General features: G+C 39.9%; 1 protein-coding gene and 1 long non-coding RNA gene across 2 annotated transcripts in view; one reads left to right on the top strand and one right to left on the bottom strand.

Annotated features, from left to right (window-relative positions):
- The window catches only part of nudt6 (nudix (nucleoside diphosphate linked moiety X)-type motif 6), a 930,254-nt gene that overhangs the window by 558,596 nt on the left and 346,410 nt on the right, over window positions 1-25,248 (bottom strand). The gene's annotated exons all lie outside the window — the stretch shown is intronic.
- Window positions 23,543-25,248, top strand: part of LOC127412782 (uncharacterized) — a 6,381-nt gene continuing 4,675 nt past the window's right edge. Inside the window, exon 1 of the long non-coding RNA XR_007892483.1 lies at window positions 23,543-23,735. This is a non-coding gene — a long non-coding RNA (uncharacterized LOC127412782). The remainder of the gene's footprint in view (window positions 23,736-25,248) is intronic.

The raw sequence follows: 25,248 nt of genomic DNA, 5'->3' as shown, positions 1-25,248 counted from the left end.
AATGTTAAAAATGGCATATCAGATGAAACTAGAGACTTTAATCTTTTGACTCAAACAGGTTTCAGTGTAAAAACTTAATTAGGTTTCTTACCAGATCTAGTTTTGTTGGCGTTTTAACCAAACACAAACTCCTCTGTGACTGCTGCCATGTTGTTTGGTCACATGACTCGGTGCATCGAAAGTTTAACCCTTTACTGACAGCACAGACTCTCCTGAACTGAGATCAGTCGGTTTAAATTAAATTACATTTTGCATTATGTATAGTGAAGTCAAAATACAACGTCCACGTATGTGGACGCAGGGACGCACAAGGTTGAAGTTTTTGATTATAAGTATAGAAACAATGTATTTTCATTTTATTGCAAAATATTCAGATATATACAAGTATTTCGATGGTGTAGAGCGAGCGATTGCATCATTCACAGTGCATCATGGGAGTAAGCGTTCGCTGCAGAGCTTTTTTGACGCACTTTGTTCACTGCGATTCTCAGATTGGTGAATCTTTCTCGTCAGGATGATGGGAAGTGCAGTTCTTAAGCAAAAATTCAGCTATTAAACACAATTTCCAAAAAATTACGTTGAAATAACATGGATTGATTTACCATCGATTAACAACCTCAGAGCTCACCGTATGGTCTGTCTTTAAAGGATTATAACCATTTTTACTTCCTGAAACAGACTACTGCGCTCTTTAAGGAGTACATATCTGAGTGAGTTAATTTGGTTTAAAATGTTTCAGTTTCCAAAGTCTATTTTAACTTTGACATTTGCCGTCAGAGACACTTTGGTGACCTTTGTTGTTTTTCTGCAGGTGAATTAAACTTTAAATGTCAGAGAGTCAAATCAAAGATCTTCCACTGAAGCGGAGCAGAAACACGGACACTCGCCAGCATCACTGAAGATCTCAATCTGTTTGTCTATCTGTATCTCTCTCTCTCTCTTTATCAGATGTTGAAAAGAAAAAACTTGTATAGACCGTGTATATCTTTGACAGATTTGATGTGATGAATTTCACAAACGTTTGTCATATCCAGTGTCTAGTTCTTAGACTCCTGCATAGTATACGGTATACAGTCGGCCAATCAGATTGGCTTTTTGGAGAAGCTCTCACTATTTTTTGGTGCAGTATTAATCAGACGGTCATCTGAGAATAATGTAAAGGAGACAGATCCTCTAAAGTGTGATGAAGCTGATGTTTAAGTAAAATTCACATTGGCTTATATCACGAGTCCAACAGGAGTAGTTCTAAATCTCTCGTCTCATAGCTCTGTGTTTATCTGTGTTTATATTGAGAGCAGTTAATGGCTGGACTGCATGAACTCTCAGATGATCTCAACATCATTCCACAGGACCAGAACATCTTCACGAGACACTGAAGAGCACCAGGGAGCAGAATTATTAGGTTTCGATCTGAATCAAGATTTGAGCCAGTGTGATTTATCTGCACTCAGCTCTTCTAAACCAAACATTTTGGAGTGGAGTGAACAGCTCTTAATGTAATGGTACAGGCCGGACCTATTAAACCTGCAGCCAGTTGGACAAGACTTTCACAAGCGCGTGTCAGAGCTGCTGAATCTTAAAACATTCTTCTGCTTTATGAGACAAGAGCAAAAAACATAAACCTCTTCAAGAGACAGACACAAATAATCCACAATAACACTCACAAAAATATAAACATTTACTTTTACAAAAAGATCAAGGGAGACTGATGTGTTGAGTTGGATTTTATGGTGTAGTGTCATGGTGTGTTTTGTTGGGTATTTCTTGCTCAGTTGTCTTGTTTTGTTGTGTTGTGCTGTATGGTGTGGAGTTGTCTGTCTTGGTTTTTGTTATTTTTATGTTTGTTCAGTTTTATGGTGAGGTGTTTGTCTTGTTTGTTTGTTTTTGTTTTGTTTTTGTCTGGTGTCGTGCCATGGTGTTGGGTATTGTTTGTTCAGTCGAATTGTCTGTCTTGGGTTTTCTTGTTTTTGTATGATGTGGAGTAGTGTGAAGTTCTTTTGGGTTTTGTTTGTTTTGTTTGTTTTGTTTTGTTTTGTTTATTTGTTTGTATAGTGTGGAGTTGTTTGTCTTGGGTTTTGTTTGTTTGGTTGTATGGTGTGAAGTTTGTATTGGGTTTTGTTGTTTTTGTATGATGTGGAGTAGTGTGAAGTTGTTTTGGGTTTTGTTTATTTGGATGTACGGTATGGAGTTGTTTGTCTTGTTTTGTTTGTTTGGTTTGTTTGATTTGTTTTGTTTATTTGTTTGTATGATGTGGAGTATTGTGAAGTTTTGGGTTTTGTTTATTTGTTTGTATGTTGTGGAATTGTTTGTCTTGGGGTTTGTTTGTTTGGTTGTATGGGGTGAAGTTTGTATTGGGTTTCATTGTTTTATGATGTGGAGCAATGTGAAGTTGTTTTGGGTTTCGTTTATTTGGTTGTATGGTGTGGAGTTGTCTTGGTTTTGTTTGTTTGGTTTGTTTTGTTTTGTTTTGTTTATTTGTTTGTATGGTGTGGAGTTGTTTGTCTTGGGTTTTGTTTGTTTGGTTGTATGGTGTGAAGTTTGTATTGGATTTTGTTGTTTTTGTATGATGTGGAGTAGTGTAAAGTTGTTTTGAGTTTTGTTTATTTGGGTGTACGGTATGGAGTTGTTTGTCTTGGTTTTGTTTGTTTGGTTTGTTTGTTTTGTTTTGTTTTGTTTATTTGTTTGTATGGTGTGGAGTAGTGTGAAGTTGTTTTGGGTTTTGTTTATTTGGTTGTATGTTGTGGAGTTGTTTGTCTTGGGGTTTGTTTGTTTGGTTGTATGGTGTGGAGTTGTTTGTCTTGGGGTTTGTTTGTTTGGGTGTACGGTATGGAGTTGTTTGTCTTGGTTTTGTTTGTTTGGTTTGTTTGTTTTGTTTTGTTTTGTTTATTTGTTTTTATGGTGTGGAGTTGTTTGTCTCGGTTTTGTTTGTTTGGTTGTATGGTGTGAAGTTTGTATTGGGTTTCGTTGTTTTTGTATGATGTGGAGTAGTGTGAAGTTGTTTTGGGTTTCGTTTATTTGGTTGTATGGTGTGAAGTTTGTATTGGGTTTCGTTGTTTTTGTATGATATGGAGTAGTGTGAAGTTTTGGGTTTTGTTTATTTGTTTGTATGCTGTGGAGTTGTTTGTCTTGGTTTTGTTTGTTTGGTTGTATGGTGTGAAGTTTGTATTGGGTTTCGTTGTTTTTGTATGATGTGGAGTAATGTGAAGTTGTTTTGGGTTTCGTTTATTTGGTTGTATGGTGTGGAGTTGTCTTGGTTTTGTTTGTTTGGTTTGTTTTGTTTTGTTTATTTGTTTGTATGGTGTGGAGTTGTTTGTCTTGGATTTTGTTTGTTTGGTTATATGGTGTGAAGTTTGTATTGGGTTTTGTTGTTTTTGTATGATGTGGAGTAGTGTAAAGTTGTTTTGGGTTCCCTATCTGTCACTCACTCGACGTTGTGTCGATGTAGTGACACTAGGGGTCACTCTTGGGAGCCCGAGACACCTCTGGTCTTTGATAAAAGGCCAATGAAAATTGGCAAGTGGTTTTTGCATGCCACTCCCCCGGACATATGGGTATAAAAGGAGCTGGTATGCAACCACTCATTCAGATTTTCTCTTCGGAGCCGAACGGTCATGCTCACTGAGCTGAATTCCCACGACTGTTCATTCACCTCTGCTGGATCTGATTCACATTTCAGCGGCTTCTCCCTCCTCTGCACTGGTGCACTGCAGAGAATGCCCCTGGGCGCTTCGGCAGAAATAAAAGAGTATATTTCTCTAAAAGAGTATATTTCTCTAAAAGAGTGGCACACATGGAACGAGCGTCTTTTTAAAGATGCCTTTCCTTTGTGTGTTATTCCTGGTTGCGCTCGTTATCTCTCACCTTCTGATGGTCACGATCAATGTCTTTCATGTCTGGGCACTGCTCACACGGAGACAGCATTCATGGATGGGTCATGTACTCATTGCGAGGACATGTCCATGGCAACGATGCGGTCATGGCTTGCCTTCGTTAGAAAGCAAGCCACCCCAGAGGATCCTCGCCTCGGTCCTTTTTTCCCACGGGTATGAGGCCAGTGCGGCTAGCACTGGGGGCGATTTGGGGACCCCAATGGGACCGCCTCCGCCGGGTATCCCCCCGCGGACCTCCCATTCCCCAGCATGCTTGTCTGCCCCGATCGGGCTTCCGGATGAGTCTGCCGGCTCGTCTCATGACGAGTTCGACCTCTTATTCGGAGCCCGTGAAAGTGATGAGCTCTCGAGCGCAGCATCGGAGAGCGTGCTCATCCAGTCAGACATGGAAGCCTAAGCTGGGCTCCTCCCTTCGGTTGCGGTCGCCCGGTCACAGGCTGACGCGGAGATGACGACATGCTTTCCACGAGCGTCGGACTAGAGTGGAACCCTCCGTTCTTCCCTGAAACCTCGCGGCTTGATGATTGGTTCCTGGTTTCGTGGCACCGCTCAAAGCCACGCCCCTCCCCCATTCCTTTCTTCCCGGAAGTACATGAAGAGCTGACAAGGTCATGGGAGGCATTTTTACTGCCCGGTCCCGATCTTTTCAGCTTCCCCGCCCTCACTACCCTTGATGGTGGGGTGGCCAAGGGCTATTCGGCAATCCCCTGGTGGATAAAGGCACTCGCGGTGCATCTATACCCGCAGAGCACCGCCACCTGGTGCGGGTGCCCAAAGCCCCCGTCCAAGGCCTGTAGGCTTACGTCGTCTCTGACGGCCAAGACCTACGGTGCCGCTGGACAACCCACCTCTGCCCAGCATGCCATGGATCTCCTGCAAGTCTGCCAAGGCGCTAAAGGAACTGCACGAGGGTAGTTCTGCCCCGGGATTGATGCAGGAACTGCGCTCGGTGACCGACCTCGCTCTCTGAGCGACAAAGGTCATGGAGTGGTCTCTCGGGCGGACGATGTCCACAATAGTGTTCCAGGAGCGCCACCTTTGGCTCAACCTGGTCGAGATGGGTAAGGCTGACAGGACATGGTTCCTTGCTGCCCCCATCTCCCCATCTCCCAGGCTGGCCTATTCGGCGACACCGTCAAGGACTTTGCCCAGCAGTTCTCAGCGGTGGAGCAGCAGATGGAGGCTATTCGGCATATCCTGCCCCAGCGCGGCTCAAGATCCCGCACCCCATCTGCTCGTCGCCAAGGGCGTCCCCCTGCGGTGACTGCACCAGCTCCGCCGCAGCCTGCCCCTTCGGCCTGGCCCCGGCATAGAGCCCACCACAGGAAGCAGACGCCACCCGTCTCGCAGCCGCCAAGAACCCACGGAAGGCTTCGAAGCAACCCGCTGCTCTGGAGCTGGTAAGCAGACCACCCCATACCCCGGTGGAGGATGGATGAGAATCTTTTTGTTACCTTTGCATTTAATTGCGCTGCATGCCCAAGTGGCTGCAGTACCCAAGAGTTCTGCAAGAGCGGTTTCTTGTTCCCTGGGTCACGTATCCAGTGTGCACAGCCGTCATCACGACCACCGTCCTCCACTCTACGGCCCCACCTGCCGGTACGTGACCCCGACGAGATTGTCCCCTTGGCCCCCCTCACCCGGAGCTTGGATGCATGGCTTGCGCTTTCCAATCCGTCGTGATGGCTGATCCGGACCAGGCATCCGCCCAGGTTCAGCGGCATCCACTTCACTTCAGCTCTTGCCCCATTAAAGGATGTGGGCATTTGCATTCTAACTATCTCGACAGGGAACTGGTGCTCTCGCACCTCAGCCGACTAGGGCTTCGGGTTAACTGGGAAAAGAGCAAGATCCTCATGGTTCAGAGCATCTCTTTTCTCAGTTTGGAGTTGGACTCATTGATGGCGTGCCTCACAAACGCCGTGTGAAGTGGTGTAATGTGAAGTTGTTTTGTGTTTTGTTTATTTGGTTGTATGGGGAGGAGTTGTTTGTCTTGGGTTTTGTTTGTTTGGTTGTATGGTGTGAAGTTTGTATTGGGTTTCGTTGTTTTTGTATGATGTGGAGTAGTGTGAAGTTGTTTTGGGTTTTGTTTATTTGGTTGTATGGGGAGGAGTTGTTTGTCTTGGTTTTGTTTGGTTTGTTTTTTGTTTTTATGGTGTGGAGTTGTTTGTCTTGGTTTTGTTTGTTTGGTTGTATGGAGTGAAGTTTGTATTGGGTTTCGTTGTTTTTGTATGATGTAGAGTAGTGTGAAGTTGTTTTGGGTTTGTTTATTTGGTTGTACGGGGAGGGGTTCTGTTGGGTTTGCTGTAATTGTATATTACAGAAACTACATGTACATTTTACTAATCCTGTAGGACAATAAAACTGTTAAAAACTGAATTATGACTCTTGTTTCTGCTGTAAAGTATTGAGTTTGAGTTTAAATCAGGGCAGATCCTCGCAGATACAGTGTTTGTCAGAGGTGGATCAGTGTAAATAATGTTTATGGTTCTTGGATTGTCGAGGCTGGACATGAACATTTAGTTATAACAGCAGTGTGTATCTGCTGAGATGGTGACCTGTTCCACACACTCACATCATGTTCTACACAGTCTTAAATTGTGATGAAATGGTTCCCAACTCTCGACTGCAAAACATCATTAGCAAAGCAAATTTACTAGCAGATCACTGCCGTTAAGCCTGACATGGCCTTAAAGTTCAGACGTGAGAAATGTTAGCACCAAAACTTTAATCCAAATCAAACAGAAGTCCACAGTCAGACAGAAAGAACTCATATTTAGTAGCTATACATTGTTTCTCTAGCAGCTGGGGCATTAAATCATCGCGGGTCAAATGTCCAATTGTAATGGCTCCCTGGGCGTGTTCTCTCTAACGATCGCTTGGAAAAGTTTTTTTTTCTCCTGTGCTAAAAACAGCCGGCGAGTTACAAGAGAAAAGTCTCAAACCACAGAAAGATGAACAACAAATAGACCTGAAACTTGATGATTTGAAAGAATGAATTTAATCCTCATTAGGTTTGTTTAACTTTCATGGTTCCACATCTGTATTCATAAAAATAATAATCCTTGAGGAACTGATATTTATGGCCAGTAATTTCTTTTTTTTTTTTTCTTTTTTTTTTCTCTCTTTTTCATTTAATTTAATTTCTTTACTTTTTTCTCTTTTCTTTGTATTTGTATTGTTTGTTTTTTTCATGTTTTTAATTTTTTTATGGATCCGTGTCTGGAATAATAATAATTGAGGAACTGATATTTTATAACAGAATATGGACAGTTACTTTCTCATTTTTCTTCTTCTTTAACTTCTCTTTTACTTCTTTGTATTTTTCTTCTTTTTTCCCCTTGCCTTTTCTTTAATTTATTTTCATATGACTACTTCTATAATAATAATAATAATAATAATAATTGATGATGAGCTGTTATTTATGGCAAAATATGGCCAGTTATTTTATTTTTAATTACACATGCAAACAACAAAAGTAAAACAGAGAGCAACAACAGAGGGGAAAAACATACAATACAAAAAAGAAAAAAGGACAAATGAACTAACGACAAATATTTACATACGTAAAAACTGTAATAACAATTGTTTACAAAAATACAGTATGTGCAATTCTTGGACCAGTCAAATTTCCTCTCTTTCCAAAAGTAAAATATTCTTTTCAAAATGTGATGCAAAATTGTAACAATTTCATGTTCAGTTATTTACTTTACTATTACTTTGGTAGGAAGACTGACAATAACAGTAAAGAGTCCCAGTACTGTAATATTAAATCAACACTCTCGGAACGCCGGTTTTCCAGTCAGATTAGTGGAGAAGAAATAACTGTTGTATAAATGGCAAATAAATTTGATAAAGCTGCTGACCTATCTGCAGAGATTGATTTTATTTTGACAGAGTGAAGTGTTTAGACCCACAGTCTTTGAAGTTTTCTTTAAGTGCGTAAACTTTACCCAATAACAGAAGCAGCATAATTCTCATGGAAAAACATCTGCATTTTGTCGTGGCTTTAATCACACACTCATTATTCTTATATAGCTGTGGTGTTATTTTTTTGTGCTGTTTTCTCTAAGAGCCAAACACGCCGTTTTAACTGGATGTTAATTGGCTGTTTGGTACTTTCTCTTGATTGGCCGAAACTGTTAAACGGGTCTGATCACATCTCTGGTGGTCCTGGGTTCGGCTAATATGATAATTGCACTATAACTCTCTCAGTTGGGTCCGATTCCTCCATGTTCTGTGTTATTCCAGAACTCTGGATGCCAACGTCACAGACTTGGATGAATTTAAATCCACTCATGAAGCAAACGGTCTATTAGTTTAATGTTGATTGATTAGCAGTTAGTCAATGAATATCCAAATGAAGTGTTCATCAGCATTGAATGAGTTTAGTTTGATCATAGTCCAAAATTGTTTTTGTGTTTGACGTAAAGGTCTCGAGATGGTTCCAGCAGAATCAACTCCAAATATAAAAACTAGGGTGGGGAAAATGTATTTAATTTGATAAAGCCAAAAACACAACTTTTAAAGTGAGGAAAAAAATTTGGCTGGTCAAGAAAATGACAGATGACCCGGTTGAACATTCAGCACAAGACTGAAGACAAAATCTATTATATGCACTACATCAAACACGTTAAACATATTAAACATATTAAACATATTACAGTGAAGAATCACAGGTCTGCTTTAGTGCTGAACATCAGCAGAAAATATTCACGAAACTGAGCCAGAGACGAAACAGAGTCGGACAGAATTCAGACGGTTACGTTTCAGATTTCGGACTTTTTCTAAAAGTCCTGAACATTCCTCCACTGTGGTTTCTTTAATTGTGTAATTGAGAATTAATTGTATGCCAAATAATCCACTCATAAATCTTAACTTATTTTAACTATCAGATCCAATATATTTAGAGCTAAGTGTCAAAAATGGATTATTATTAGATTATTTTACTATCACATGAGAGTTTCAGGAGAACATGTGAGCGTTGTTTGTGTTCTGGGTGGTTACCAGGGCTTTATTAAAAGGTTGCTAAGGTGTACCGGGTGTTTGTTTGTTTTTTAGCAGGTTGTTGTGTGGTTAATAAGGTATTCTAGGTGGTTGCAAAACCATAGATATACACACGTGTTACGTCGGCATATTGGAAAGGTCAAGAAACACATGAAAGTGGATTGAGAGATGCAGTTTTCCTGAGATCTGATTTAAGCATTGGACAATATTTTAGGTGATATAAAAATTCCAAATGAAACTAAATATTTGTGAAACGCTCTTATAATTAATGTTGTTTATCCAAGCACTGTCTGATAATTGAAGCTTCTAATAAAAGTGGTGGGATTATTGATCATAAACACAATGAAATGGATGCGTCATCATGACCATAAATTAATCTAGCTCCAAAAACATCCATAATATATTAATAAATCATTTACTTATCAGTTCAAATCATATGACAGCAATCATTCACATTGTAAGTTTTGTCCATATTTAATATAAATCATAACCAGGGCTTTTTTTGTTTTTTTCATTGTCTAGTGTGGTGCCATGGTGTGTTTTGTTGGGTATTGTTTGGTTGTATGTTGTAAAGTTTGTTTTGATTGATTGATAAGTTTATTGATCCCCCTAAGGGGAAATTCACACATTACAGCAGCAACACAACCCATATCTTTAAATATATATATAATTGAAAAACTATTAATATAATAGATAAAAACAACAAGAACAAAGCAAAACAACAGACAATAAACAATATTGCACCAACCCAAACACTACATCATAATAATATTACACCAGTAACAAATCAATCATGTATAATATTGATTGTACAATCTTATGGCAGGTGGTAAAAATAACTTTCTGTAAAGCTCTTTTGAGCAGCATGGATTAATTAACCTTGCACTGAATGTGCTGCCCAGAGCCCGCACTGTCTCGTGGAGGGGATGAGAGTTACCCCCCCAATGTCCATCCCCTGGAGGTTTACTGGTATTATTTAATGTGTCTTCCTTTGATAATCCACTACAATTTCCTTTGTCTTACTTACAACCCCAATTCCAAAAATGTTGTGACAGTATGAAAAATGCTCATAAAAACAAAACTGAGTGATTTGTAAATTATAATCACCCTTTGCTACATTGAAAGCTCTACAGCACATTATATGATGTTTTACCTTGTGAATTTCATTGTTTGTTTTTTTAAATGTACAGTAATTTCAAATCAGATGATTGCAAAATGCTCCAAAAAAGTTGGACAGTCGAGTGTTTACCACTGTGAAACATCACCATTTTTTCTAATAACACTTATTAAGCATTTGGGCACTGAAGACACAAGTTTGTTAAGTTTAGAAAGTGGAATTTGCCCCCATTCATCCATTATGCAGGTCTTTAGCTGCACAACTGTACGGGGTCTTCGTTGCCATCTAATGCGCTTCATAATGCGCCACACATTCTCAATTGGAGATGGTCAGGACTGCAGGCCAATCTAGCACCCGCACTCTCTGCTCAAACGCCATGCACTTGTAATCCGGCCAGTATGTGGTTTGAAGTTGTCCTGCTGGAAAATGCAGGGAAGTCCCTGGAAAAGACAGTGCTGGATGGCAGTATATGCTGCTCTAATATGTGTGCATATCTGTCTGTATTAATGGTGCCCTCACAGATGTGAGAGTTACCCATGCCATGGGCACTGACACACCCCTGGCCCATACAGACACTGGCTTTTGGACCTGACGCTGATAACAGCTTGGATGGTCCTTTTCCTCTTTGGTCCAGAGAACACGACGGCTGTGTTTTTCAAAAACTATATGAAATGTGGACTCATCGGACCAAAAAACACAGTTCCACTGTTCTACTCTCCATCTAAGATGAGACCGAGCCCAGAGAAGTCGGTAGCGCTTCTGGACAGTGTTGATGTATGGCTTCTCCTTTACATAGTAAAGTCTTAACTTGCATCTGTGGATGCAGCGGCGAGTGGTGTTGACTAACAAAGGGTTACTAAAGTAATCCCAAGCCCATGTTCATGATATCCATTATAGGTATTAGGTTGTATGGTGTGGAATTGTTTGTTTTGTTTTTTGGTTGTATGGTGTGAAGTTATTTGTCTTGGTTTTTGTTGTGTATTTTGTTTTATGGTGTGGAGTTGTCTGTCTGTTTGTTTTTGTGTGTGTGGTGTTTTGTGTGTAATGTATTTTTTGCAGTGCAATTAATAGTCTTCAGTTTAAATGAAGTGAACTGTATTACACATATATTAAACAATGACAGGGCAGTATTCATAATTTACATTAAGTTAGCCAGTCTTTTGTTTTCTGATCAGTACAACCATCGATATGAAAAACTTTCAGTGAATTTTCCTGGAATGTACATAAATGTCTATTTTAATAATAAAGCATTTACCTTAAAAAAAATTCATTACTGTAAAAAAAAAAAAAATAAAAAAACCTTATTGTCATTACTGTGATACATGACAATCATCCTGTCTGGACACAAGAATTTAATTATTTAAATCAGCATAAATGAAAGGTATTGAAGCAATACTTTATAATGTATAATGCATAAATACTTTACAAATAATTTTTCTAAATGTGCTCAATTGTCATGAAAATAAAGTCACAATGAAAAAACACTGATAATTCTCTCAACATTTACTCACCCATTGCTGCATTACAATACTATGACTTTCTAAAACTGCAGATGTCAAGATTAATAGTGAAAAAGGAGTTACATTTTGGTCTTTTTATCACCCAAAACCGATCGTATCACTTTAGAAGACATGGATTTAACCACTGGAGTTGTATGAATTACTTTTATGCAGCTTTTAAGTTCTTTGTTGGACCTCTTTGACTTGCATTGTATGGATGTAAACACCTCATATCTCCATCAAAATATCTTTATTTGTGTTCTGCAGAAGAAAGAAAGTCATACAAGTTTGAGACAACATAAGGGTGTTTTTGATGAACTATCCCTTTAAAATAGGCTTCACTTTGTTTATGCGTAATATATTATTTTCTTGACAGTTTTCATGAGATTCACCGTTCCACAAAAGTCACTCTCTTTCTCTTTGTGTTCATCTGCCGGTCAAAGGAGTTTACCCTATCAGTGTCCATCTCTCGCTTCTGTCCATTTCCTGCATTTGTCAGCGTCACGATAACCTCAGTCATCATACAACACAATAATAACTAATGTAAACTGAAAGCAGAACAGAGAGTTTTGCATGTGCACATCACGAGGATGGTTGTGTCTGGAACACTGGCAGAAAGTTGCAATCACTGACATGGTGGTTAACCTCATACAGCGGGCGTTGATGCCCTCGGGCATGCGCTTGGCTTTTCCGATCGTTCTGTTACACAAAGACCTTCACTATCCCAGCATCAAACACCCGATCGTTTAAATGTGAACAAAAAAAAAATACTACTGCTCTGGACAGTGATGACATAAATACGCTACTTTAGGAAAATGTTGCTGAATTATTTTCAGTTTATTCTAAAGGTGTTGCTGCTATTTATGAGTTCAAAAAGGTTTTTTGGCCTGTTATTATTTCCTCAAGCCAAAGTTCACTCAGTGTGTTCAGAAATCTGCTTTCTTAAATTGAAAACGACCTTTCAGACCAACAAATTCAAGGTCCATAATGCAGCACTGCGGTTTGGGTTTTCTCTCCCGAAACAGTCTGAACAAAACTCTGAAATTCTTCACACATTAAATCATAGTTTAATACAAAACCACACGCCACTGAATGATCTCTGTCCCACAGATGCACTGCACAGGCATACAGGCAGATCAAGCGTCTAACAGTAACAGAGGATGGTCGTGTTTAGAAATTATTTTGATTTTCAGTGTTTTAGCAGAAAGAGGAGTGCAGAGCGGTCAGCTTCTCATCAGCAGAAGCTTCACAGCTTTGATCCATTTCCCACTTTCATACTTCCTCTCGCAGATGAAAGTAAGCACTAAAATCTGGCCCAAAGTTTATCTCAATTATACTTGATGCAAACATGTCATTTAGAGCAGAATTCTGAGTTATTTTAGTGGCGTACCTTTATTAACTGAGCTTCAGATGTGTGTCACTGCATGTTGATATCATATACATTGAGGAAGTTCTGTGAAGTTCATGTGTGCATTTCAAATGGTTATTTCCTTTTTTAAGCTGTACACAACTGGCAACATTTAAACTCTTGTTTAAGCACATTAGTTGATTGACAGGTGAGTAGGTGGCGCTTCGTTGCTGTTGCAATGCATTTGAACGGATGAGCCCAATGTGGGCATCAACCACTTATGTTCACATCTGAATGTGGATGAAGTGGACAAATCTGAAAACACTTTAGACCTCCTTTACAGCAGTCTTTAGCGTCGTCCCGTTTCAGACGGATGGTCTAAATATGGTTAAATACGGGTAAAAAACAAAAGCTGACACTCTGTAACACAACAGCACAAAAAAGTTACACAAAAAGGGAAAAAACTAATTGCTAACACTTTTGGAAGAAATGTAGCAATTTTCCAAAGAAGTATTTGTCTTGTAATGTTTTTTTCTGAATATAAAATTTCTCAAAAATATAAACTTTCATAAATTTGAGACACATTTTGCTACACAAGTGAGGCAAAAATGCAGCGCACACAGTGGAGCCTATTCATTAAATTGTAGAAACTATTCCGAATAATTTTTTTAGATGTTTTCTGTGCTGTTCTGTCATTAAAAAATATCTTTGTTTTATGGTATGCATGGTATATTAACCTCGTGCAACCCCCGCGTCCACGTGTGGACATTGTAGTTTGGCTTCGCTAAATGCAACGCATAATTTTATTTAATTTAAACTGACTGATCTCAGTTCAGGAGACTCTGAGCCATCAGTAAAAGGTTGAACTTTTGACATATGGAGTCATGTGACAAAACAACATGGCGGCAATCACAGAGGAGTTTGTGTTTGGTGAAAACGCCAACAAAACTACATCTGGTCAGAAATCTAGTTATGTTTTTACACTGAAACCTGTTTGAGTCAAAAGATTAGAGTCTCTAGTTTCATCTGATATGCCATTTTTAACATTTGAGCAATTTATCAAGAAACGGCACGCTGTTAAACACAATGACCACATTCGTGGTCAAAATATCCTATATGTATTGTCTGTGCATTTTCACATTGAGAATTAATGGATGCATTCAAAAGCTGAAACATGTGTCTTTCAGAGGCTTTATATGGAGTCAGGATGAAAATAAGGTGCATTTCAAACTGTTCTGAGACCAGTGCAGACAGACAGCACACTGGAGGTTAAGTCATTCACTAAATAGGGAGCAAGGGAGCATCCTATATCTCTCTATGCAGTTAAGTGCATTCACTCCTAAAATCTGATCAAAAGTTCAGTTTCAGGCTGCAGATGATGTTTGGATCACTCAACATGTTTGACAGACATGTGACAATGATAATCAGTACATAGATTCAGAATTTATAATGTATCATTTTATTTTAACATGATTGACAGTGATTGGATGATGCTGGACATTACTTTAAATCAGAATTAATTATGATAATTTATGATGTAATGTCTGTAACATGAATAATCAACACTCCTGGACACATAATAAACTATTTGATGAATGAAATCTGACTTTCTATAGTTTGATATTATTTAAAATTTCACAACTTAGTCCCGATGTCCACATATGAGGACATACATTTTTAGGAAAACTATTTGCTCTAAAAAAATAAATTTTATAAAATTTTCAGCAAATATATCATCAGTATCAATAGTAAAATTTCTTTACTGTTCATAAATGTATCCCTTACTGTTTGTAATCAATTATTTTTCATATACTTTTGTGTGTTGAGAATTCAGAACTTCTACTTACTGTGTAAAAAATCAGCGTTGCAATTTTGTAAAAAAAAAACTAAGCATGCATAAAAATCACAATTGTTATAATCAGTGGCTTTCTAACAAGAACTTTCAAGGAGGATCATTTTGTAATCAATATCAATGCGCGGGTCTCTGCGGGTTGGTGTTGCGTTCAAGTCATGTCAGAATGATCGTATTAAACACACATGAACGCTACCACAAAGTCGTGGGAAGTGGGAATCTTTGGATTTTCTTCCAAGTTGGGGGCATGTCAATTTAAGAATAATGGCAGAAGTAAATCATTATTGTTAATAATTAAGTTTTACTTGAGGATTTTGACTGTGCAGTTAAGTTTGTATGCATTTTTGTACTGTTAATGAAGAATAGCAATAAAACTTGCCATAAAGTAAGACTCATCTGGCTGGTTATGCAGCAACAAGCATTTGCAACAAAACTATATTTCCCATCATTACATGTGGCCGCACAAGAAAAAATTAATAAATCAATAAAGCATTAAATACACACCTCATGCATGGCTTTGCTCTTAATTTTAGCTGTATTGGTGCTAAAAAAAGCATTCTGCCTACGCTAGTATGTGAAAAACAGAGAAAGAAATATCAAAGAAACACATTACGATTTCCTACTTGTAAGTACGAACTTCCCAGGAAGACTTGAACGCACCTTAATACCCCCTGTATGTATTTAAATGAAGTCAATGTGCAAACACACCTTCTACATCAATTAAGCTCTTTATAGACTGGACTTTATTCACAAAAATCAGCTCTAATTGTTGCCAGTCGCAATAAACATTGTGCTGTTATTGCCAACAGAAAGCAGACAGTAAACTGAATTTAATTTAAAATGGATGTTTATGTACATGCTTTATTGATCATGGCAACAGTAATTCATCAAATGATATAGAACAGTGTAATAATCGTCATATTTAACGAGTTGATTGAGGTGTTTAGATCGCAGTGATGCTATAGATTCACAGTAACGTTTGACAGATCACTGAACATCTGCTGCATCGTCCACAACAAGAACACTCAACCGCATGCAAAACAAGGAATTGCACCGTGCACATTGTGTTCAGCACTCAATTTGCAGCCGTTCTACTTTGTGTTTTTCCTCCATCGTTCTCTTGCATCATCTCTCTCTCCTTGTCTCTGTATGGTTGTAATCAGACTCTTGCCAAGCCGCAGGTCGGGTTTGGAGTCGTCTGCAGGAGAATGAAGCATTGTTCAGAACGCCACTTCCACAGGGACAACAGGACAGAGCGAGAGCAGGGGGGAGTTGCGTCGGAATTCAAGATTGTTGGGAGGAAAAAAAACAAGCACACTATAGTTTGACAATTTGAAGGTCAAAGGTCAAACATGTAATTCCCCAGGAAAGCATTCAGCTTCTGCAGGAGATCAGAGAGAGTTTGTTGTCATTGAGCAGTTTGTTTTCTTTCTGGAGGTGTTTCTCCAAGTCAGACAAGTTAAAGGAATGGTTCACCCAAAAATTATTCTGTCATCATTTACTTGCCCTTATGAAGTTCCAAAACTGAGAAATTTTGAATGTTGGACATAGTGGCCACTCTTTTCCATATAATGTACAACAAAAAAAAACGGGGCCTGGGTAGCTCAGTGGTAAAATACGCTGGCTACCAACCCTGGAGTTCGCTAGCTCACTAGTTCGAATCCCAGGGCGTGCTGAGTGACTCCAGTCAGGTCTCCTAAGCAACCAAATTGGCCCGGTTGCTAGGGAGGGTAGAGTCACATGGGGTAACCTCCTCGTGGTCGCTATTATGTGGTTCGTTCTCAGTGAGGTGCGTGGTGAGTTGAGCACGGATGCCACGGTGGGTGGCATGAAGCCTCCCATGGCAATGCGCTCAACAAGCCACGTGATAAGATGTGCGGGTTGATGGTCTCAGATGTGAAGGCAACTGGGATTCATCCTCCGCCACCCGGATTGAGGCAAATCACTATGCAACCACGAGGACTTAAAAGCACACTGGTAATTGGGCATTCCAAATTGGGTGAAAAAGGGAAAAAACCCTCCTCCCCCAAAAAAACGTGATAAAAGTAGTCTATATGACTCGTGCATTGTGTGATGAATAACTTCAGGTAAGGAACAGACCAGCAATTATCAGTGAATGACCAAATTTGGTTCTTTCCCTTCATACAAAGCTTAGTTTGGATGAACTATTCCTTTAAATGTCACTGTATCAGTGTAACATCATCAGTTTGTCATCTGTAGGAACTTGGAAACCATTGCGTGTGGTTCCTGATTCTGGGGTGTGGAAAGAGAACTAACTGTACAGTATCTGTCAACAAACAAACAAGAGTCGACCTCAAGTGTCCGCCAAGAACAAACGTCAATCTGAGCATTTCCGATGAACCTGTAATTTGTGGTGTTGCCGAGCTAAATGAAGAATACTAACACACAGTTTTTGCTCTGTGTGATATCTGTGTTATTACAGTAATGTATAGTACATCAGCGCCGGTTCCTCTCACAGATTCACTCTGGTTTGTGGTTTTCTTGGATGGCAGTATGTGGGTGTTGATGTGCGAGTGGCGACAGAATGCTAACAATATATGTTTATCCACAACCAAAAGAAATAACGGATATATAATAAAGTAAACCAGTATCTGGGGGTCATGTTTGGAATTTGAGATTTAATTTAAAAAAACCATAAAGTTTTACTGGTGACTCACTCAGAGGATTGAGCTGTAATTATCAGCATTTTCTGAGTGGTTTAGAATGCATCAAAGTGTATATTCACTTTGAATTATGTGATTATTATCAAATAAATACAATGAATCACTTTATGGGGAAACATGTTGTGTTTGTGTTTACTGTATTGTGATGTTTGTGTTGTTTTAGTGTGAGTGATAATTTGTGGTATGTGTTTGTTTTAGTGGTGTGTCAGTAGTGTGCTGATGTTGTTTTGTGTAGCATAGACTTTAGTGTTGTGATGTAATTTAGTATGGATCATTGTGCCGATACTTTGCTGAGGCTGTTTTCTGTACTGTAGATTTTAGTGCACCAATGTTGTTTAGCATGCTTAGAGTGTGCCAGTTTTGTTTAGCGTGCCATAGTGTGTTGAGGATGTTAGCGCGCCGTAGACTTTAGTGCACTGATGTCATTTAACGCACAGTTACCTTCAGTGCGTTGATGTCATTTCGCATACTGTAGATTTTAGAGCATTGATCACGTTTACCATGCAGTAGATTTTAGTGCATTGATGTTGGTTAGCGTACTGTAGACGTTAGTGTACCAATATCGTTTAGCACGCTGTAGACTTTAGTGTGTTGATATCGTATAGCGTGTTTTAGACATTAGTGCACCAGTTTCGTTTAGCGATCAGCAGACTTTGGTGCACCAATTTTGTTTAGCGTACTGTAGACTTTAGTGCATTGATGTCGTGTAGCGTGCTTTAGACCTTAGTGCACCAATGTCGTTTAGCATGCAGTAGTCTTTAGTACACCAATTTTGTTTAGCGCGCAGTAGACTTTAGTGCACCAATTTCGTTTAACGTACTGTAGACTTTAGTGCATTGATGTCATGTTGTGTGCTTTAGACCTTGGTGCACCAATGTCGTTTAGCGCGCAGTAGACTTTAGTGCACCAATGTCGTTTAACGTACTGTAGACTTTAGTGCATTGATGTCATGTAGTGTGCTTTAGACCTTGGTGCACCAATGTCGTTTAGCGCGCAGTAGACTTCAGTGCACCAATTTCGTTTAGCGTGCAGTAGACTTTAGTGCATCAATTTCGTTTAGCGTGCTTTAGACTTTAGTGCACCAATGTTGCTTAATGTACTGTAGACTTTAGTGCATCAATGTCGTTTAGTGTGCAGTAGACTTTAGTGCACCAATTTCGATCAGTGTGCAGTAGACTTTAGTGCATTGATGTCGTGTAGCGTGCTTTAGACCTTAGTGCACCAATTTCGTTTAGCATGCAGTAGACTTTAGTGCACTGATGTCATGTAGCGTGCTTTAGACCTTAGTGCACCAATGTCATTTAGCATGCAGTAGAATTTAGTGCACCAATTTTGTTTAGCGTGCAGTAGACCTTAGTGCATTGATGTCGTGTAGCATGCTTTAGACCTTAGTGCACCAATGTCGTTTAGCGCACAGTAGACTTTAGTACACCAATTTCGTTTAGCGCGCAGTAGACTTTAGTGCACAAATTTCATTCAGTATACTGTAGACTTTAGTGCATTGATGTCATTTAGCATGCTGTAGACTATAGTGCACCAACATGGTTTAGCTCGCTGTAGACTTTATTGCACCAATGTTGTTAAGTGCGCAGTAGACTTTATTGCCTTGATGTCACTTACGCAGCGTGCTGTAGAGTAGTGCACCAACATCATTTAGCATGCAGTAAAATTAAGTGCACCAGTGTCGTTTATCACACAGTAGAATTTAGTGCACCAATGTTGTTTGTCGTGAAACATACTGTAGATTTTAAGTGCATTAATGTAATTAAATGTGCTGTAGACTATAGTGAACCAATGTAATTTAGTGCACAGTAGACTTTAGTGCGCTGATGTTGTGAAGCATACTGTAGATTTTAAGTGCGTTAATGTAATTAAATGTGCTGTAGACTATAGTGAACCAATGTAATTTAGTACACAGTAGACTTTAGTGCGCTGATGTTGTGAAGCATACTGTAGATTTTAAGTGCGTTAATGTAATTAAATGTGCTGTAGACTATAGTGAACCAATGTAATTTAGTGCACAGTAGACTTTAGTGCGCTGATGTCGTGAAGCATACTGTAGATTTTAGTGCGTTGATGTAATTAAGTGTGCTGTTGACTATAGTGCAACAACATTGTTTAGCGTGCAGTAGACTTTAGTGAACCAAGTTCATTTAGCACACAGTAGACTTTAGTGCACCAATTTCGTTTAGCATACTGTAGACTTTAGTGCATTGATGTCATGTAGCGTATTTAGACCTTATTGCACCAATTTCATTTAGCACTCAGTAGACTTTAATGCACCAATTTCGCTTAGCGTACTGTAGACTTTAGTGCACTAATGTCGTTTAACACACTGTAGGATGTAGTGCTTTGATGTATTTAGCATGCTGTAGACTTTAGTACGTTGATGTTGTTTAGCACTCTGCAGACTTTAGTGCACCAATGTCATTTAGCATACTGTAGACTTTAGAGCATCGACATCATTTAGCATGCTGTAGACTATAGTGCACCAATGTCGTTAAGTGCGTAATAGACTTTAGTGCATTGATGTCGTGTAGCGTGATTTAGACTATAGTGCACCAACATCGTTTAGCTCGCTGTAGACTTTAGTGCACCAATGTCGTTAAGTGCGTAATAGACTTTAGTGCATTGATGTCGTGTAGCGTGATTTAGACTATAGTGCACCAACATCGTTTAGCTCGCTGTAGACTTTAGTGCACCAGTGTTGTTTAGCTTGCTGTAGACTTTAATGCACTGATGACATTTAGCACGCTGTAGACTTTAGTGTGTTGATGTCATTTAGCATACTGTAGATCTTAGTACTTTGATCACATTTAACGCACCATAGACTTTAGTGCGTTGATGTCGTTTAGCGTACTGAATACTTCAGGTAGACCTGTTTGCTTCCTGGGAATCCTCCCACTGCCCGCTCTGATACGCCCTGACCGAGGCACCCCTCGATATAGATGCGCTGGCACACAGCTGGCCCCCTGGACTACACAAATACACGTTTCCCCCAGTGAGCCTACTCGCACAGACCCTGTGCAAGGTCAGGGAGGATGGGGAACCGGTCATCCTAGTAGCACCCTACTGGCCCACCCAGACATGGTTCTCGGATCTCACGCTCCTTGCGACAGCCCCCCACCCCCCCTGGCGAATTCCCCTGAGGAAGGACCTTCTTTCTCAGGGACAGGGCACCATCTGGCACCCGCGACCAGACCTCTGGAATCTCCACGTCTGGCCCTTGGATGGGATGCGGAGGACTTAAGTGGCCTACTGCCCGCGGTGATAGACACGATCACTCAGGCTAGGGCTCCCTCTACGAGGCGCCTGTATGCCTTGAAGTGGCATCTGTTTGCTAAGTGGTGTTCTTCCTGACGGGAAGACTCCCAGAGATGCGCAGTCGGATCAGTGCTTTCCTTCCTGCAGGAGAGGTTGGAGGGGCGGCTGTCCCCCTCCACCTTGAAGGTGTATGTAGCCGCTATTTCAGCTCATCACGATGCAGTAGATGGTAAGTACTTGGGGAAGCACAACTTGATCATCAGGTTCCTGAGAGGCGCTAGGAGGTTGAACCCCTCTAGACCATGCCTCGTTCCCCTGTGGGACCTCTCTGTAGTCCTTCAGGGTCTACAGGGAGCTCCCTTTGAGCCCTTGGAGTCAGCTGAGCTTTCAAGAATGCCCACCTGACTGCGCTCACTTCCATCAAGAGGGTAGGGGACCTGCAAGTGTTCTCTGTCAGCGAATCATGCCTGGAGTTCGGTCCGGGTTACTCTCACGTGATCCTGAGACCCCGACCGGGTTATGTGCCCAAGGTTCCCACGACCCCTTTCAGGGATCAGGTGGTGAACCTGCAAGCGCTGCCCCAGGAGGAGGCAGACCCAGCCTTGGCGTTGCTGTGTCCGGTGCGAGCTTTACGCATCTATTTGGATCACACGCAGAGCTTTAGAAGCTCCAAGCAGCTCTTTGTCTGCTTTGGTGGACAGCTGAAAGGAAGCCTCCAAACAGAGGATCGCCCACTGGGTCATTGACGCCATCGCTATGGCATATCAAGCATAGGACGTGCCATCCCCTGTGGGGTTACGAGCCCACTCTACCAGGAGTGTGGCGGCCTCCTGGGCCCTGGCCAGTGGCGCCTCTTTGGCAGACATCTGCAGAGCAGTGGGCTGGGCAACACCCAACACCTTTGCGAGGTTCTACAATCTCCGGGTTGAGTCGGCTTCATCCCGTGTAGTGGCAGGCACAAGCAGGTAAGTCCCGGGACAGCTGGCCGGGTGTACCGCTTGCGCATAGACGTGTGCTCTTGACTCCCAGTAGTGTTCACAGACTGTGATCCCTAGATGACTTCCTCCTTACCCCTGTGGCAGTCGAGTTTGTGGAGAAACTCACTGCCGGCTCAGTAAGTGCACTGGTAAGGCCCTGTACTGAGGTAGGTGCTCCGCATGCGGTGATTCCCCATAGGTAACCCCATGTGTTTTAACTGTATTAACTTACGTTAATGTCGTTTAGTGTTCTGTAGACTTTAGTGCGTTAATAGCATTTAGCTAAATGTAGACTTTTATATGTTAATGTCGTTTAGTGTTCTGTATACTTTAGTGCGTTAATGGCGTTTTGCTAAATGTAGACTTTTGTATGTTAATGTCGTTTAGCGTTCTGTAGACTTTAATGTGTTAATGTCATTTAGCTAACTGTAGACTTTTGTACGTTAATGTCGTTTAGCGTTCTGTAGACTTTAGTGCATTAATGGCGTTTTGCTAAATGTAGACTTTTGTATGTTAATGTCGTTTAGCGTTCTGTAGACTTTAATGTGTTAATGTCATTTAGCTAACTGTAGACTTTTGTACGTTAATGTCGTTTAGCGTTCTGTAGACTTTAGTGTGTTAATGTCGTGTAGAGTTCTATAGACTTTTGTACGTTAATGTCATTTAGCGTTCTGTAGACTTTAGGTTGTTAATGTCATTTAGCTAACTGTAGACTTTTGTACGTTAATGTCGTTTAGTGTTCTGTATACTTTAGTGTGTTAATGTCGTTTAGCTAACTGTAGACTTTTGTGTGATAATGCCGTTTAGCTAACTGTAGACTTTTGTATGTTAATGTCGTTTAGCTAACTGTAGACTTTTGTATGTTAATATCGTTAAGTGTTCTGTAGACGTTAGTGCGTTAATGCCGTTTAGCTAAATGTAGACTTTTGTACGTTAATGTTGTTTAGCGTTCTGTATACTTTAGTGCATTAATGTCATTTAGCTAACTGTAGACTTTTGTATGATAATGTCGTTTAGCTAACTGTAGACTTTTGTACGTTAATATCGTTAAGTGTTCTCTAGACATTAGTACGTTAATGCCGTTTAGCTAAATGTAGACTTTTGTACGTTAATATCGTTAAGTGTTCTCTAGAAGTTAGTGCATTAATGCCGTTTAGCTAAATGTAGACTTTTGTATGTTAATGTAATTTAGCTAAATGTAGACTTTTGTACGTTAATGTTGTTTAGCGTTCTGTATACTTTAGTGCATTAATGTCATTTAGCTAACTGTAGACTTTTGTATGATAATGTCGTTTAGCTAACTGTAGACTTTTGTACGTTAATATCGTTAAGTGTTCTCTAGACATTAGTACGTTAATGCCGTTTAGCTAAATGTAGACTTTTGTACGTTAATATCGTTAAGTGTTCTCTAGAAGTTAGTGCATTAATGCCGTTTAGCTAAATGTAGACTTTTGTATGTTAATGTAATTTAGCTAACTGTAGACTTTTGTACGTTAATGTCATTTAGCTAACTGTAGACTTTTGTACGTTAATGTCATTTAGCTAACTGTAGACTTTAGTGTGTTAATGTCGTTTAGCTAACTGTAGACTTTTGTATGTTAATGTAATTTAGCTGTATACTTTAGTGTGTCGAGGCGTCAGACATTGACATTCTAATAGTAGGAAACATTGAAACACAATATTGTTTTTGTCCGGTTGTGGTTTGACTTAATTTGTGGTTGCAGCAAACTGACTCTCCAAAGTCTACTAAATACCAAATATTTCAGCTGCTAATGTTCAAGTTTGTCCTATGACCTCAAAGACAAAGAGGTTTGAAGATCACGTGACTGTGTGACATTATTATGTTCTTACTTACGCAGTGAAATGTGACAAATCAACAATCACTGTCAGCAGGAAACACACAGAATGCAGTTTTCAGGGTCATCTTGTATGTGGAGACATCTGGAAACAATTGCTTTATTAAACTGCTCTGGGATTCAGACTCGTGTTGAGCGTTGTGGAGTTTAATCCTGAACAGACACCAACTCCTGACATCTTGAATGTGCTGCTTTGCACACCAGAGGAAGAGATGGAGAGATCACTGCCATTTGGAAAACGGTGAAGTTGTTTTCATTCTTTTTGTTGATCAGACTCTCATTTTTATAAATAAATAAATAAATGTAAATTTCTAGTTTAGTATGATTTTAAAGATAACATAAGCTCAAATACAAGCATATTACTAAACTACTGAACATTTCAACACAAATGGTGGTTTATTAAACTAGATAAGTGATTATAAATCAGTGTGATTATATATGTTTATTGCACCTTTGTAGGTCATTAGTCCGAGAATTTTTCCAGTAGCAGATGGTTGTAGATTATGGTTTGGCTGTAAGACGGCTGACTTCACAATGTTCCTTTCAGTGTCTGGCACTGGCCGTTATAAAGACCCTCAAACCCTGATCATTAATCTTGGTGGTCCTGAATCGTGGGGTTTCCTTCATGAACTCACTCATAAAATCAGTGTGTACATGAATCTTCTCAACGGGGCAGAACAACGTCACAAACTTTCACAGACACCATAAAAAATTAACAGTAAATATGTGATGGTTTAGCCAATTCTGTGTCTGGTGTTGTTTCCATATACGTTTAACTTATGACTCCATATGAAAACTACAGCACACAATGGGATAAGCGTGTACACTCAAATTGCATTGTAGCTCAACTGATACAGTGTTGCACTTGTGATGCGAAGGACCAGGGTACGAGTACAGGGGTACAGAAATGTTTTACTCCTGGTTGATGTGAGAGGTGAAATGTAATATTTAAAGTGAAACGTGTCTGACATATTTCATGTAACACCAACACAACTGATTATTTTCACATGTGTGATTTACACTTGTGTCTTGTTGAGGAATGAACTCTGGGTCACAGAAGCAACAGTGACATCATCGCCACCGCCGTAGTGTAACGTGGGAGGTGACCCTTGACCTTAAAACACTGTTGCTTCTCGATTAAGGTTAGGACAGGTGACAGTAGGTCAATAAGCACCAGACACACTTTAACTGATGTCAGCTGACCTGTGAGACACTTCTCTCCAAACTTTTAGGACTTTCATAAGTTGTTTAACACTGTACAACATGATTAATGAGTGACAGCTGTCAAACCCTCATCTAGGGAACAAGTTCCAGTACTTTAATTAATACTAAAATAAGCTAAATATAGAAAATTTGAGCGATAGGCGGCCGCTTTTGCATATTCAGTGAATGGTCAATTCTTGGCATCTTGTTGAGATATTGATTACTGAGAAATGAACATCTGAGCCAATCACTAGAAATACTCTCAGATTAATATTTTCCTGTTGTGCCCAGGGTCAGGGATTAACATTCACCATGGGCCAAATGTGAGTAATGTTGTTTTTGGCAAGTGTATACAATTTTAAATCACCGGTTTAATGGTAACATGGTTTATATCAAATTGTATGAATGATAATCGAAACCCGTGATGATATTGGTGAGTCGGCTTCTCAGAAATAAGAAGTGTTTCTAAGTACCAAATAGCACTTTAAAATGATTTTTTAAGCTTTAGGTGGCACGGTGTAATGACTGCTGAATGGGGCTTTTACATTATG

This window comes from Myxocyprinus asiaticus, chromosome 22 (genome assembly GCF_019703515.2).
Source record: "Myxocyprinus asiaticus isolate MX2 ecotype Aquarium Trade chromosome 22, UBuf_Myxa_2, whole genome shotgun sequence".
Classification (NCBI taxonomy): Eukaryota; Metazoa; Chordata; class Actinopteri; order Cypriniformes; family Catostomidae; genus Myxocyprinus; species Myxocyprinus asiaticus.
This window is presented reverse-complemented; position numbering and strand designations above follow the sequence as displayed.